Raw genomic sequence first — 17882 nt, 5'->3', positions numbered from 1 at the left:
GGCCATGGACCCGCCCATTCTCCGTCCGTATCTGCAGGTAAAGTGGGCATCGGTGCGGGGGTGCCGCTGACTTTTTCATTATAAAACTAGACACTTCCTCCTGACGTAGCCTCAAAATTGGAGAATCCAGCCCATTACCTCCAAATTTGCAAATGATACAATGTTGGGTAGGCAAGTGAACTCTGAGCAAGAGGCAGAGATGCTTCAGTGGGATTTGGACAGGCTGAGTGAGTGAGCTTGTGCACGGCCGCTTAATGTGGATACGTGTGACGTTATCTGCTTCGGTAGCAAAAAAGGAAGGCAGATTATTATTTGAATGGGTGTAAATGGAGAGAGGTCAATTCTCAGTGAGACCTTGGTGTCCTCAAGCATCAGTCACTGAAAGTAAGTGTGCAGATACAACAGGCAGTAAAAAAGGCAGATGGTATGTTGACCTTCATAGTGAGAGGATTTGAGTATTGGAATAGGGATGTTTTACTGCAATTGTACAGGGCATTGGCAAAGCCACATCTGGAGTATTGTGCGCAGTTCTGGTGTCCTTATCTGAGGAAGGATGTTCTTGCTATGGAGGGAGTGCAGCGAAGGTTTACCAGGCTGATTCCTGGGATTATATTCATTGGAGTTCAGGAAAGTGAGAGGGGATCTCATAGAAACTTATAAAATGCTAACAGGATTAGACAGGGTAGATTCAGAAAGAACGTTCCCAATGGTGGGGGAGTCCAGAACTATGAATCATAATTTAAGGATAAGGGCCGCTGAGGTAAGGACTGAGGAGAGATTTCTTCACCTAGAGAGTGCTGAATCTGTGGCATTCACTACCAAAGAAAGTACTTGAGGGCAAAATATTGTGTAATTTCAAGAAGGAATTAGATATAGTTCTTGGGGCTGAAGGGATCAAGGGATATGGGGGAAGGCAGGATCAGGGTATTGAACTTGATGATCAGCCATGATAATAATGAATGGTGGAGTATGCTCGAGTGGCCTCCTGCTTGTATTTTCTTATGTATCTCCCTTCATGGATGAGTGTCTCTAAGTGCTGGAACCGCAATGTTTACAATCATTAACCACATCAAAGAATGGTAAGTGTCTTGCAATCACGTGCTTGCGTGATTAGAATGCACTTAGTAATTGGAATGCACTTACCTCTCTTTGATGTGGTTGATCCCACTTTCATCATTTTTTACACCCCTTCTTTCCTCTCTTGTGTTTGTTTGTCTATCTTGTGTGTGTGTGCAGAGGGTGGGGGCGAGTTAAGGGGGAGGGGGGTTTAGTTATTTGATAATAGTTAACCAGTTGTATTTTCTACATATTTAATTGCAGTTATTGTTATTAATAAAAATGAATTGTGTTTAAATTTACAAGCCTGGTGACTGTAGTTATTGGGCAGACCAAAGACTAAAGACGGCGGATATTTTCTTAGAATTAATTTGTTAATTTCAACTGTGTTGCGACTCCGGGTCAAGTGGGGCTGGAACCGACCGTGCACTAGCCCAAGAGTTCGTAACATTACTGATGCAGCCAGACATCAATGTTCCAGAAAAAGAGGTGGAACCAGAATTCCACAAATCACACAAAAAAACAGGCAGAGCAAGTACTCAAATGTTTCCCCAGCAACAAGTGAATGGGGAGGTTGTCCAATGGTCAGCCAGGCAGGGGGGCATGGCATTTGATGGGTACAGGATTGGATTCTTCCCATCTACATCCATGACATGCCAAAGACCTCAGTATAAAGTTTAGGGTTTTGAGGTTGAAAACCCTTCTAATTAAAAAGAAACTCGAAGCTCTGAATTCTTAATTTCTAACACTTGGGCCCTCAGTTGTGTTTGACCTACAAGATATGAATAGCAATTAGTTATGAACCAAGTAGAGTTCTTTAAGCCTGATTTATTTCCTGACCCTAACCGTCTCCTTTTCACTTTGGATGTAGCGTCCCTCTTCACATTAATCCCTCAACAAGGCAGCCTGCGCATGGGATAGTGTCTAGGTGGGATGAAATGGTGGGTCTACCAGGGCTGGCCTGCTTGTAAATTTTGGGAAGCAGGTAGAAGTGAGCTGTTCAGTATTGCGGGGCATGGCGGAACGTTCACCAGAGGAAGAGGTCGGTGACTGTTAGGAAGCGGTGGTTTAATGTTTGGTGATGGGGTCAAGGTCAAAGGGAGGGAGGAGGAGGTGAGAGATTTGGCTTCCGCAAAACAGTGGTTGGCTCATCGATCAACAGCACGGCCGTTTCAGCAGATCTACTGACAATATTAGGGGTGGAGGCCTGAGAGAACGGTGTGTTGCAAGTTCAGAGGGAGACAGGTTCATGTACGTGAATGAAGAAAAATTGAGTTGACGTGACATGTTGTTCCCAGTAAGAATATGTTGAGCCTAAGAAGCTAGAGGGAAGGATACAGATGGGATGTGTGGGTGGAAGGCTCCTTGTTAAAAAGAAGGTGGGAGTGGAGGCAAAGATGTTGGCAAGTTGTGGCAAAATTTGACGTGGGGCCTAAGGGGCTGCGGCCTTGATTCACGACTGGGTTTTTTTTATAGCCAGAGACGGGAGGTCAAAGGGAATTGTGAAAACATGGCAAAGGATGGGATTGGAAGGAGGGATGGACATCAAGGAAAAGTAAAGACGAAGAAGGGTCTGAATCCGTAGTGGTCTGCTTTTCTAAATAGAGGAAATGCATGTGGTGGCGCATGACAGTATGCAGAACCCACAGCACATCTTATTGTTATGGCCTCCCAGTCTTGTCACTATTTAAGTAGATACATGACAGTTAAAATTGTTCCTAGTTCATAAGGGAAACAATTTTTGCTTTCCACGGTGACCTATGATGTTGAATCTGAAAGAATAATTACCGTAGAATTTATAACAGCGAGAGAAACCAGGAAAAGACAAGTATCTTGCACTGTCCCCCAGCGATTTTATGGCAATATAAAAGATTTGTTATTCACCTCATGCATGCTACATTATCAGAACACTTTGCATATAAGGTCACATTTTGGTTCAAAGCCTTAAAGATTTTGCATAAGAGCTGTTTTCTTTTTAGGATACAAGTAAAAATAGCTGTTGAAAGGTGGAATCATTGTATATATAATATATGTACATTCGCTTTTTATTGTCGGAAAATGTGGTTGACTCTCTGTTGATATTGTCTTGTACTGTTCGTACCTGATGTGATCTTAAATTGTCATTATTTCCCCAAAGAATGTGCTGGGGATTGTATAATAAAGTCATCATGTACATCCGTGTCGCAGTTCCCTTGTGAGCGTCAGTGTGGACTGGTATTAATATGGTCTCAATTTGAGAAGAATAGCCATTCCTGCAGAGTTGAGATAACACCATAAAGTAAAAATCATTTGCAGCATTGGCTTGGTTTTGCAAGCAGGTAATATGCCTGCATGAGTGGACTATGATAATCCCCAAGTCCTTTCTTTTATTTGACTTTATTTCGAAACAGTTTTCGAAAATAAATCAGGCAAATGAAGTACGAGCTACTGAATGGAGACGTTCATCAATTAAACTGAAAAGTATTGGTAGAGACAAATTAAGTTGCATTTATGTGGCACCCATGTTGCCCAAACATACACTAAAGCTGTTTTCTTGGGACAAGTTACATTGCACAGCTGTAATTGCTATGAAGGAAAATATGGTGGCTTAGTGGTAAGGTCACTGGGCGAGTAATCCAAAGGCCAGGCCAATGCTCTGGGGATGTGGGTTCAAATCCCAACATGGCAGCTGGTGGAATTTAAATTCAATTAATTAAGTGAACTAATTAATCAAAAATGAAACAAAACCAGAAAATTCTGGACAATCGCGGCAGGTCTGACAGCCTCTGTGGAGAGAAAAGGGAGCTACTGTTTTGAGTCTGGATGACTCTTTGTCAAAGCTTGCCAAAATTGAAAGCTTGGGCGGGATTCTCCGTTCCTGGGGCTAAGAGTTGGCGCCGCCGTAAACGCCGGAGTGTTTTATGACGGCGTCACCTGGCCCCTAGGAGCAGTGGTCCTGCGCCACACAGGGGGCCAGCACGGCACTGGAGCACCTCACGCAGTTCCAGCTGCTGATATGGGCGCCGCCACGGACGGCACGGGTTTGCGCATGCGTGTGAGTTGCCTTCTCCGCCCCAGCCCCCGGGCAACATGGCGGAGCCCGACAGGGGCACAGTGCAGAGGAACATAGGCCCCCCCCCTGGGAAAAACCCACCCGCCAATCGGCAGGCCCCGATCGCGGGCCTGCCCACCATGGAGGCCCCCCCCCCCCCAGAGTCGGATCTCCCCTCCCCCACACCAAGACGGCTCCCTCAGCATGAACGGCGAGATCCCAGCCGGGTAGGACCGCACACGAACGGCGCCGGAGGGACACGGCCGAACATGACGGGCATTCGGCCCGTTGAACGTGGAGAATCGCCGGCGGGTCCGCTTTGAGCAGCCCCCAACCGGTGCTGCAGCGGCGCCATTGATGCTGATTCTCCGGTCGCGGAAGAATCAGCGGAACGGCATCGGAGTGGCGTCGCAGCAGCGTCGCGTAGTTCGCGCCCTCCCTCCCCCCCCCCGACAATTCTCCGACCCGGTGCGGGGTCGGAGAATCCCGCCCCTTGTCTCTGTAATGGTGACCATGGAATCAGCATTAATTGTCGTAAAAACCCATCTTGTACACTACTGCCTTTTAGGGAAGGAAATTTGCCGTCTTTACCTCGTCTGGCCAACATGTGACCCCAGACCCACAGCCAAGTGATTGACTGCCTTCAAAGAGCAATTAAAAATGGGCAGAGAATGCGGGCATTTCCAATTTAGCCCACATCGCATGAAATAATAAATGTTAAAGAAATTCAGTAACACTAAATTCTGAAGAATAAGCAAAACTTAAAAAAAAAAAATTTAGAGTACCCAATTCAGTTTTTCCAATTGAGGGGCAATTTAGCGTGGCCATTCCACCTAGCCGGCACATCTTTGGGTTGAGGGGGCGAAACCCACGCAAACAGGGGGTGAATGTGAAAACTCCACACGGGAAGTGACCCAGAGCCGGGATCGAACCCGGGACCTCGGCGCCGTGAGGCATCAGGGCTAACCCACTGCGCCACCGTGCTGCCCTTAGAATAAGCGAAACTGCTGGCAAACCAATTATTTTTCCCCAATGAAACACACCAATAACAAGATCATGAGGAATAGGAGCAGGGGTAAGCCATTTGGCCCCTCGAGCCTGCTCCACCATTAACTAAGATCATAGCTGGTTTTCTTACCTCTGCCTTCCCGATCTGTTTCCATATTCCTCAATTCCCATATTGTTAAAAAATGGTGGAGTGGACTCGATGGGCCGAATGGCCTTACTTCCGCTCCGATGTCTTATGGTCTACAATTTGTCAATAATGAGATAAGAGTTAACTCCATTGTTTCTCGCCAATTTACACACATTGTCTTAACCTTAGGACCGTGTCTTCCTTTAAGCCACATCTCTTATCTTGAGTTAGCCTAAGCGTTGAATAGTAATCAGCTAATTTAACTTTCTGCTGATTTATAATTGGGTCCTGATACCTGTAGGCATCTCCTGATGTCTTAATACAAAGACCTACTGAAGAATGAGACAGCCTGAATTAGGCCTTATTCATTACCTTACCTAATGTAGTTGGTCAAGATCTGAAAAGTTTTGCGAACTGCACACCTTGGGCGGGATGCTCAGGTGGGCTACGCCAGAATCGGGAAACACAATTGGGCGGCGAAATCGTGACAGACACCGATTTCACGCCAAATCGCAATTCCCCATCGCCTCGACAGCGGTGTCAATGCATTCCAGAATGCACGTCCAGTAAACACCATTGGCATGTCATTAACGGGCCTCACCCGGTATTCTCCAGGGCCTCTGCCATTCTCCACCTCCAAAGGGCCGGATTCGCCATGGCGCGCGGTTCACTTGTGCTTTTCAAAATGGTGAAACCGGCGTGGTGGCTGCTGAGGGAGAGAGGGGGTACAGAAAGTGTCCAACATCGCCATAGTTTGCTGACAGCTGGCCGGGGGGAGTTTTTGCCAGGGCCGGGGGCAGTAGCAGGCATTGACCAGGAGGTGGGCTGTGGGGTTGGGGTGGATGGGCACGGAACACGATTGCCACAGCCGGAAAGGCAGCCAAGCAGCTGCACATGTCCTGACAGCCCACTGTGAACTTAGGGCCACGGGTCGTGTGTCCCCCCCCCAGGTACCTTCTGGCCCCGGCCAACCCATCAGCTACATGGGCATGCTCCAGCACAACAAGTGCCATTTTGTTGGTTGAGATGGTGTGTGTGGGGAGGGAAGTGTATATAATGCGGCTTCAGCTTATAGATAGATAGAATTTACAGTGCATAAGGAGGCCATTCGGCACATCGAGTCTGCACCGGCTCTTGCAAAGAGCACCCTACCCAAGGTCAACACCTCCACCCTATCCCCACAACCCAGTAACCCCACCCAACACTAAGGGCAATTTTGGACACTAAGGGCAATTTATCAAGGCCAATCCACCTAACCTGCACATCTTTGGACTGTGGGAGGAAACCGGAGCACCCGGAGGAAACCCACGCACACACGGGGAGGATGTGCAGACTCCGCACAGACAGTCACCTGAGACCGGAATTGAACCTGGGGCCCTGGTGCTGTGAGTTGGCAGTGCTAAACACTGTGCCACCTTGGCCTATTCTATTCAATCCATAGTCATAGAATAGCCCTCTCACCCCAGGAATCAATTTAGTGATTCCATCCAAGGCAAATTCATCCTTCCTTCGGTAAAATGACTAAAATTGTGCACAGTATTCCAGTTACGGACTTACCAAAACCCTTTGTAATTCCAGCAAGGCTTCCTTACTCTTGCGCTGACTGCAACACTTGGTAATAAAGGGCAACATAACCTTTCCTAAATGTTTGCTGCATCTGCATGTTAACTTGCTGTGATTTGTAAGCAAAGACAGCAAAATAATAAATTTAAATAGTAGATCAATACATTTTGGAATTATGGATTACAGTACGGCAAACTGAATTTTTGTTACTCACTTGACAGGTGAGTAATAATAATAATCTTTTATTGTCACAAGTATGAGGTTACTGTGAAAAGCCGCTAGTCACCACATTCTGGCGCCTGTTCGCGTAAGCCAGTACGGGAATTGAACCCGCACTTCTGGCCTTGTTCAGCATTACAAACCAGCTGTCCATCCCACTGAGCTAAACCGGCCCATTAAATGCCCTGGTTTTAATAAAGTCTAAACAAAAATATGTAAAAGAGAGAAGTAGGGGAAAAGATTCGGTGATATTCTCCTGCACTATTATCACCATTTGACTGACTGTAAAATAACCCTATCCAAAAATAGCATGCGTATGTCTCCACCTTTTCCTTAACTCTAACTTACTTTCCAACAACGTTTAATGTCAAAGGAAATGACAAACATTTCTTGGTGAAATTTCCAGATGTATGCCAGCAGTATTTCCCTGGGATAGAGTGGGATTCTCCCAACTCTGTTCCAATCTAATATTGCTGAACATGGCCTTGAACTTCCTTCACTGTTGGCAGGAAATGAAAGAAACTGCCCAGAGAAGGACGTATACCACCTTGGCCTGCACTTCCATAAAATTCTCCCTCATTAGGAAATTGACTACGGAGTCTCAAATTCAGAAGTCTCACTCTCACCCCCTGCCGACCATGTATCTAATATGTTTGCAACTTGGGAGGTGGGAGGGGGCAGCGTTTGGCAGTTCGGGCAGCGTGACCAAGATGACCGCTGTCCTATGTCGGAAGAAGACCAACAACCTCCAACGAGCTGCCAGGGTAAGTTACCACCTCCCTCCTGGCACCAGTCCCATATGCCACTCCTTAAATCCCCAAAACACACCCCTCGCCAAAGAGCCGCAGATCGCTGGCTGACACCTCACGCCCTCCCCACAGCTGGCTCGCTGGATGGCGCTCTTGAGAGGAAGATTGGGGGTTGGAGGGGGAGGGGGGGGGGGGGGGGGCTTGTGAGAATTGACAATCCCGGATGGAAGGCCTAACTGTTTGTCGGTTCCTCTCCTTCTGTAATTCCTTGCAGATATCAAAATGGAGGGTGGTGTCGGTCCCGCAGCGGCTGCCCTCGTATTGCTGACCTTGCTCTGCATTCACTCCTGACCACATCAGGAGCCCTTAAACCCCAGACCCCAGAACTCTGCCGGGAACATTAGGGAGACCTTGTTCTCCCCTGATCCACACACTTACCCTTTGGTCACGAGAGGATCTCCAAGCCCTGCTCTTTAGTGTTTGATTCTTGGTAGGTGCCTCGACAGTGCTGACGCTCCTTGAATTCAGGCAAAGTTTTCGGACCTCAAGGTTTCCTTGAAATGCTGTGCACGAATCATCCTCCGAGGTATGGCATGTGGATCCTGGAGTAGGCACTTGAGAGTTGAGAATGTTTTGTTTATTAAATGGTCAACAGTGACAAAGATTTGAAAATCAACTACTTAACATTCCACATACCACACTCACCATTAAACAACAAGGAAACATCACCTTTCCATATTGGTACCAATGCAAAGCTACATCAGCTCATTTTCACATATAAAAACAAACACCTGGTATCACCCCTCTCAGGTTCGTCAACAGAATTGGAGGATAAGCCTCATGCGTTATCGTTTCCAGACCTTTGTTGTAGAAATGATCTGTCCATCAACGTTCCACATATCATTGCCATTGTCCGTCCAGGAGCTGCAGCTGTACAGGCCCCCCCCACCCGGCCCAATCTCACCAGAACCAAATCCTGGCATCCACATGTTCCACCGGCGTTCAAGGTGCAGGTGAACATCCTTGACTTGCAGCATGTTTAACACGGGGTCTAACCCCCTCCCCGAGCACTGGGTCAGCAGCTCTGGTGCCCTGCTGCATGCTGAAAAATGAAAATGTTTACTCACCTCCTCACTTCCCCTCAGAAGCCATCGGGCCAGCTTCACATTTTAAAAAAGGAGTACTAAACGATGCCCGTGCGACTTCCCGCTGAGAATTCCAAGGAGGCTGTTACATTCGACTTCAATCTCGCTAATGAGATGGAAACGCATGCAAATGAGTGTTAATGATATGCTTGCCAACATTGGGTGAGATTCGGAACTCGCCATCGGGAGCTGGCCCGGTGAATTGTGAATTGGTTCACGGCCGGTGCCAAAGGGGCGGCACGGTAGCACAGTGGTTAGCACTGTTGCTTCACAGCGCCAGGGTCCCAGGTTCGATTCGCGGCTTGGGTCACTGATGTGCGGAGTCTGCACGTTCTCCCCGTGTGTGCGTGGGTTTCCTCCGGGTGCTCTGGTTTTCTGCGACAAGACCTGAAAGACGTGCTGTTAGGTGAATTGGACATTCTGAATTCTCCCTCTGTGTGCCCGAACAGGCGCCCGAATGTGGTGACTTTTCACAGTAACTTCATTGCAGCGTTAATGTAAGCCTACTTGTGACAATAAAGATTATTATCTCGATTTTGGCCTTTCCCGCTATTTACCAGGCGTGCCCAGATCATGGGCGAAATTCTCCGTTATCGGCGAAAAGTCCGCCGATCGGCGCAAAAAACGGCGCAAATCCGACTTGCGTCACGTCGGAAAAATGGGTCGATAGTCTCCGGCCCGAAATGGGCTAGCAGCGACGTAACGGGATCCGAGCTTGCGCAGTGGTTCACGCCGTGCAGCGTCATACGCGCTGCACGGCGTGACGGCTCATAAGGCCGCGCTGCTCCCCCCCACCCGACCGGAACACCCGACCGCAACACCCGACTGGATGGCTGGCCGTCGCTCAGCCCCGAGGTTCGAGTCACGTGATGTGGAGGCGCTCCTGGATGCGGTGGAGCAGAGGAGAGACGCCCTGTATCCCGGGCACGGCCGCAGAGTTGCCCCACGCCACAGCCGGCGTCTGTGGAGGGAAGTGACAAAGGCCGTCACCGCTGTGGCCCTGACACCACGGACAGGCACCCAGTGCCACAAGAAGGTGAACGACCTCGTCAGAGCAGGCAGGGTGAGCCTCCCCCATATCCCCCCCTCCCCCATATCCCCCCCAAACGTCACCAGGACACCACTACCCAGGACACCACTACCCAGGACACCACTACCCAAGACACCCCTACCCGGGACAGCACTACCCAGGACACCCCTACCCGGGACAGCACTACCCAGGACACCCCTACCCGGGACAGCACTACCCAGGAAGACGAAATACCGGACAGTGAGTCAGAGTGGATGGGTGGAGACGAACCCCCACCCCAAAGTGCAATGGACTCAGAGTGGGACGAAGAGCACGACACAACGCCACTGCTGTCACCAACACCCTCCACCATCGCCGAAACACTCACCACGGTTGGGCACTTTAGTGATGAGGCGTCTGGTACACTCACTGGTGCGCACAACACAGCAGTCCCGGTACAGCAGGTGGAGGTAGGAGCAGCAGAGGGACCGGGCGGTCGGAGGGCAGCCCAGCCCAAGCGAACATCTGCCGCCCAGATGGATCCCGGGTTCCTGCAGTTACCACACCCACACATAGATCCGATGCAACCACCGACCCGGAGACGAGCGAAGAGGGTGACGGGCGGCTTGCGGCGGCTGTGGTCGCAGGTGGAGGAGTCCACCCACGTCCAGGAGCTGGGAGTGGTGCCGGTCATGCGTGCCACCCAGGCTGACACCGCACGGGTGGCGTCCGCGGTGGAGGCAATGGGTGCGACGGTGTCAGACATGGGGAACGGTTTGCGAGGCCTGTGGCCTTCCGTGCAGGCGGCGTCAGTGGCCCAGGAAATGGCTGCCCTCTCACAGGAGGCCATGAGCCAGTGCCAGCGCCAGATGGCAGAGGCGCTCAACGCCATAGCCCAGTCTCTGCAGGCCATGGCCCAGTCTCAGCAGGCAATGGCCCAGTCTCTGCAGGCCATCGCTGAGGGCATCGGCGCCAGTGGCCATGTGCGAGCCGGCGTCGCACTGTCACAGACAGGGTTTGCCAACACCCTGGGCTCCATGGCTGCAAACCTGCAGACCCCTGTCGATACCAGCATGGGCCTCCAGGACTGGCAGCGCCAGATGTCGGGGGGGCGTCGGATGGCCAGTCCGTTCGCATCCCCACCCATGTAGAGGCCTGGGGGCCATCGGGCACCCCGAGGGAGGAGGAGGTGGTGTGGTCCGTCCCGGCTCCCTCTGTAGGGGAGGTCCCAGTACACCGCGACACCTCGGACTCCCCCCCTTCCGTCCCAGGTGCATCGGGTGGGCAACGGGCAGGACAGGCTGGCAGCTCGCCATCCCAGTCGCCCGGGCCACAGCCTGGCCCATCTAGGCCAGGACGCCCCAGGAAACGGCCGCCAAAGGGATCCAGTGTCAGAGGGCAGGAATCACAGGAGTCCACCTCCAGTTCTGCTGTACCGTCTGGGGAACCACGTAGACGTAGTCAAAGGGCCCGTAAGGTCAAACAATTAGACACTGAGTAAGTTAGCACGGGTGCAGGGCACAGATGAGTTTTAGGGGCTAGGGCACGTGCATGAACTCCTTTGGTTATTAAAGTCAATGTTACACCTACCGAAGCTGCCTTTGTGCTCTGTCCAAAGTGTGCGGGGGTGTCATGTACGTTGAGCGCAAGTGTGTGTGTGAGGGGTGGTCTTACCTCAGCCCCAGGTGAGTCTGCCCCCTTCCCCCTGGGCCGCCATCAACATCCCCCGGGCAGAGGACGGGACCGTGCGCTGCAGTGTCACAGCCGCATGCAGGGATGGTCCGGGTGGATGGTGGTACTGTGGCCATGGGTCAGACATAGTCCAACGATGTAGAGCCAGGAGCTCATCGCAGGGCGGGTTGTCATCATCCTCCATGGCCTGCGATAGACACGCGTCCACCCGCAACTGTGTGAGCCCGGCCCGTTGTGCCGCAGGTGGATCGGCAATGGGGGGGGGGGGTGGTGTGCATGCGGGTGGGGTGGGTGGGGTTGGGGAGGGGGGTGAGGGTGCTGGGTGGGTGGATGGGTGGGGGGTGTGGGTGGTCGGCTGTTGCCATGGTGTGCGGTCTGTGGCCATACTACCCGATTCCCACGCCCATCTAGTCAGTGAAGCGGGCGTCTATCAGTCTGTCCCGTGCCCGCTGGGCCAGCCGGTAACGGTGGACAGCCACCCGCCTGTGTCTACCCCGTCTGCCCTGACCATTGCCCCCATCCCCCTCATCTGGGGAGGACTGGGCCTCTTCCTGCTGCTCCTCCACTCCGCCCTCCTCTGCCTGCGGCACATCGCCCCTCTGCTGGGCTATGTTGTGCAGGACGCAGCACACCACTATGATGCGGCCGACCCTATCTGACCGATACTGGAGGGCGCCACCAGAGAGGTCCAGGCACCTGAAACGCATCTTCAGCACGCCAAAGCACCTCTCGATCACTCCCCTTGTCGCTACATGGGCATCATTGTAGCGGTTCTCCGCCTCATTGCGTGGCCTCCGTATAGGCGTCATCAGCCACGATCGCAATGGGTAGCCCCTGTCGCCCAGCAACCAGCCCCTCAGCCGGGGATGGCGTCCCTCGTACATGCCGGGGATGGATGACCGCGACAACACGAATGAGTCGTGTACACTGCCTGGGTGACGGGCGCAGACGTGCAGGATCATGCGGTGGTCGCAGACCACCTGTACGTTCATCGAATAGGTCCCCTTCCTATTAGTGAACACGGCCCTGTTATCTGCAGGTGGCCGCACGGCGACGTGCATCCCATCGACCGCGCCCTGGACCATGGGGAACCCGACAACGGCAGAGAAGCCCACGGCCCGGGCATCTTGGCTGGCCCGGTCCACGGGGAAGCGGATGTAGTGGTGCGCCATGGCATATAGGGCATCTGTCACTGCCCGGATGCACCGATGCACCGATGTCTGCGATATGCCGGACAGGTCCCCACTCGGTGCCTGGAATGACCCCGTTGCATAAAAGTTCAGGGCCACCGTAACCTTGACGGACACGGGGAGAGGGTGTCCCCCGCCAGTACCACGCGGTGACAGGTGTGCCAGCAGGTGGCAGATGTGTGCCACGGTTTCCCGGCTCATCCGGAGTCTCCTCCTGCATTCCCGGTCCGTGAGGTCCTGGTATGACTGCCGGGGTCGGTACACACGGGGCGCCCTCGGGTGCCTCCGCTGCAGTGGGGCCGCGACGTCCTCCTCCCCCTCCTCGTCCTGTCGGTCAGGTGTCCCTCCAGCCTGGGCGGCTGCCGCCTGCCCCTCTGCGGCAGCCTGCGCCGCCTCTCTGGCACGCTCCTCCTCCTCCTCATCCAGGGCAACATAGACATGAGCGGCCGCCACCACAGCGGCCAACATCGCTGGATGATCTGAAAACATGACGGCCTGGTGGGGGGGAGGGGAACGACGACATGTCATCATTGCCCATATCCCCTCCTCCCCCCAGCCAGGTGGCATGGACCGCATGGGTCCAACTGTTGGAGGCTGGCACCTGGCCAGGTGGACCAACTCACTTGCCCTCCCATCCCCCTCCTCTGCACGGACCCCCCCCCCCCCCAACCTCCACCTCAGCACGGACCCCCCCCCCCAACCCCCAACCTCCACCCCGGCACGGCACGGACCCCCCCCCCAACCTCCACCCTCCACCCCAGCACGGACCCCCCCCCAACCTCCACCCCAGCACGGACCGCCCCCCCCAACCTCCACCCCAGCACGGACCCCCCCCCAACCCCCAACCTCCACCCCGGCACGGACCCCCCCCCAACCTCCACCCCGGCACGGCACGGACACCCCCCCCAACCTCCACCCCGGCACGGACCCCCCCCAACCTCCACCCCGGCACGGCATGGACCCCCCCCAACCTCCACCCCAGCACGGACCCCCCCCCAACCTCCACCCCAGCATGGACCCCCCCCCCCCAACCTCCACCCCAGCACGGACCGCCCCCCCCCCCAACCTCCACCCCAGCACGGACCCCCCCCCAACCCCAACCTCCACCCCGGCACGGACCCCCCCTCCCAACCTCCACCCCGGCACGGACCCCCTCCCAGCACTCCCCCGGAGCACAGCCTACTCTAACCACTCCCCCCCGCCGCACACACACACACACACAACCCGAGACACACCTCTCCTCACGCAATCAGACTGCGGCCACGCCATTTCCTGCCCAGAGCCAACCCCCAAGGCCGTCACTCACCTCCTCGCTGGTCGGCGTGAGCCTGGAGCACCGGGTCACGCCAATGAAAAGGAGGTTTGATTCACGTCGACGTGAACGGTCATCACGTCGACGGGACTTCGGCCCATCCGGAAGGGAGAATATCGGCAGGCCGAAAATCGGCTGCCTTGCGCAGACCCATGACATTCTCCGCGGCAGCGGCGCCATTAACGCCCCGCCGACTTTTCTCCCTTCGGAGACTTCGGCGGGGGCGGGATTCACGGCGGCCAACGGCCATTCTCCGACGATCTGGGGGGTCGGAGAATGACGCCCCAGAGATCATAGCTCCGGCTCTTGGAAAGAGCACCCTACCCAAGGTCAACACCTCCACCCTTTCCCCATAACCCAGTAACCCCCACCCAACACTAAGGGCAATTTTGGACACTAAGGGCAATCTACCATGGCCAATCCACCTAACCTGCACATCTTTGGACTGTGGGAGGAAACCGGAGCACCCGGAGGAAACCCACGCACACACGGGGAGGATGTGCAGACTCCGCGCAGACAGTGACCCAAGCCGGAATCAAACCTGGGACCCTGGAGCTGTGAAGCAATTGGGCTATCCACAATGCTACCGTGCTGCCCAGATCGCCGGTGGTGGAATCGTGCCCCTGAGCCCTGATAGTGTGATGACTGTTTTATATCTGCTACAGTACCTGTAATGCACTTGATGGCTCTTTGGCTAAGCATAAACAGTGATGTGATTGCAACTCTCGACTAAAACGATGGAATTTATTTTGGGGCAGCTAATTAATAATTGTGCTTATCTTCCGTGTGAGCCCCTTCTTTATACAAGGAAGCTCTCACCCTGAGGAAGACAATTGAATTAATGCAACACATTTGCTTTAGCCATTGACATAATACCAATGTTTTCCGTGCCGTGGACATGCCGCGATTCTAGCAATGTGAAAAATGTGCATTGTATCTCACGAAAACGGAGGTAAGTCAAACCACAGAAATGGAATTTGTGCAGTGAGGAGTTGGAGGTATGGATCCAAAAGACCTTTGCAAATTATGCTGAATTGGTAATGAATAGTCCATCATTGCCATTACAAGTAATGCAGTCAATTTATCTTTATCTCATTCACAATTAACAGGATCAGAACATGGGTTATATCATAGCAGGTTTCAATAAAACTGCATTGCAGCCCCTCGAGTAAGCTAAAGGCTGTCTGAATCTAAGCACAGCCACCAACACGACCTCTTTTAATCAGGAAGAGAAAGATCTATTATTCTGTAATCGTGCTAATTCATCGCTTACAAAACTAGCTAGCAGGATCTTAGCTGATATATTTTCTATTAATCTTGGAAGGTTCCTTCCCTTGCTGATCCATTGTGGGATTAGTGAGAGGAAGACCTTTGCTGAATATTGGCAGATGTTAGTTTATTTGATTATGCAGTGGAGGAAGTTGATGGTCCTGGAGGCAGTGTTGACATTGCCAAGCAATAAGGGTAGCATTGAAATGAAGTTGCGTTGGCCTTGAAGTATTTTTGTAGGGTAGGGAAGTTGTCCATGTTTACTATTGTCCAGTTAAGGTGTTCAATTAAATATTGGGAAGATCAAAGCCAGTGTGTTCGGGCCCAAACACAAACTCTCTTCTTAAACCGCAGATTCCATCCCCCACCCCGGGCCACGGTCTAAGGTCGAACAGAATTGTTTGCACCCTTATCGACCCTGAGCTGAGCCATTCACCATTTATCCCCTTTAGCCATTTATCCTCACATTAACAAGACCGCTTACTTCCACCTCTGTTGTCTCCTCTCTGCCTCAGCTCGGCCGCTCCTGACAACTAAATCTGTGGCCTGGATTCTTCCGCTCCGCCCGCCGCGAGAACGCCACGGGCAAGACGCCGACAATGGAAAAATCCATTGACCTTCGACTGGATTCTCTGATCGCTGGGCGGACGCGGCTGGAGAATCTCGCCCTTTGTATTTGTTACATTCAGACTTGACTATTCCAATAAAAGCCATTTTTAAATGTCACCCCAATCTCTCGACCCCCACACTGCGACCTCCGGACCAGCCCAACGCCCCAACTTACTTTTTACAGGATCTTAAGTCTCTCTCACAAGGACAGGGCACCCCCAGGCCCGATCCCTGGCATGGGCAACCTGCCACCCTGGCACTGCCAGGCTTGCACCCTGGGTGGCAATGCAAAGGTGGCAGGCTGGCAGTGCCAAGGTGCCTGGGTAGCAGCGGGAGTGCCAGGGTATCACCCTGCCCAGAGCCCAGCCGCCTGGGTTCCTCCGATGGCCTGGTAGACCCTCCCCAGGTGCCATTATGCCTGGTCCATGTTTGTGTGGACCAGTGCTAAACGGTGCCAAAATGAGGTCTCCCAGGTGCGGACGTTAGTTCCTGGGCCTTGTGAGAATCGGTAAATCTGTACCCCGCCCAGCGAGGACATCCCAAGCGTTACAAATCTCGCAAGATTTAACGGCCTCGCCACACTGGGTCGGGTGCAACGGGGAAAAGGCATAGAAGGGTATGACGATAGCTTTTGATAAGCTGGTGAGGCAGCTGTGTTTCAGTGGGTTGGTTGCACTCCTACTCCTGAACCAAGTCCTGGGTTCAAGTCCCACTTCAGGTCTTGAGCGCTAAAAGTCACTGCTGATATTCGAGTGCAGTACTGAGGGAGTACTGCCCTGTTTGAGGTGCTGCCTTTCCATTGAGCTGTTAAACTGAGATCCCGACTGCCTATCCGGGCGGATGTGGAAGATCCCACGGCAATATTTTGAAGAAGAGCAGGGGTATTATTTATCCCTCATGTCCTGGCCAATATCTATCCCTCAATTAATGTCACTAAAAACAGATGATGTAGTCATTATCACATTGTTAACCACATCCTGAATGCTGCTGGAATAAAGATGTTAGTCTGTGATTCTGCCACAATCAAAGCTGAAGAATTAGGGTTTAAGGAGACACATGAGCTGAATATAAAGACTAGTACAGATAGGTAGGCACCACTGGTTCAGTACATTCTGGTTTAGCACACTGGGCTAAATAGCTGGCTTTTAAAAAAGCAGACCAAGGCAGGCCAGCAGCACGGTTCAATTCCTGTACCAGCCTCCCCGAACAGGTGCCGGAATGTGGCGACTAGAGGCTTTTCACAGTAACTTCATTTGAAGCCTACTTGTGACAATAAGCGATTTTCATTTCATTCGAAGAGATTTTGGGGGGGAATCTTGCCTTGGTGATTAGCTTACAGAGAACAGTGATCTTGTAGAGGTCTATGAAATAATAAGGAGCATCGATAAGGTAGATAGTCGTCATCTTTTCCTAAAGGTAGAGGAGTCTAGAGCTAGAGGGCATAGGTTTAAGGTGAGAGGAGAGAGATACAGAAGAGACCAGACGGAAAATTTCTTCACACAGAGGGTGGTGAGCATCTGGAACGAGCTGCGAGAGGCAGTGGTAGAGGCAGGTACTATTTTGTCCTTTAAAAAGCAGTTACATGGGCAGGGTGGGTATAGAGGGATATGGGCCAAATGTAGGCAAGTGGGACTAGCTTAGTGATAGAAACTGGGCGGCATGGACAAGCTGGGCCGAAGGGCCTGTTTCCATGCAGTAAACATCTCATTGTGAACTGAAATAAAATTTAGTCTTCAACTTGATATTAGCTGCATTGACAAGCCACTGGGTGGCACTATTAGATCAATAATTTTTTGGTCTGCTTTATTTAAACCCAGTCAGCATCAATCAGAGTGTTTAAGTTGAAAGGATTTGGGGATGATATTCAATAGCCCGCCAAATGGCTTTGGGCAACTTGATATGC

The sequence above is a fragment of the Scyliorhinus torazame genome, chromosome 10 (genome assembly GCF_047496885.1).
Source record: "Scyliorhinus torazame isolate Kashiwa2021f chromosome 10, sScyTor2.1, whole genome shotgun sequence".
In the NCBI taxonomy this organism is placed as follows: Eukaryota; Metazoa; Chordata; class Chondrichthyes; order Carcharhiniformes; family Scyliorhinidae; genus Scyliorhinus; species Scyliorhinus torazame.
This window is presented reverse-complemented; position numbering follows the sequence as displayed.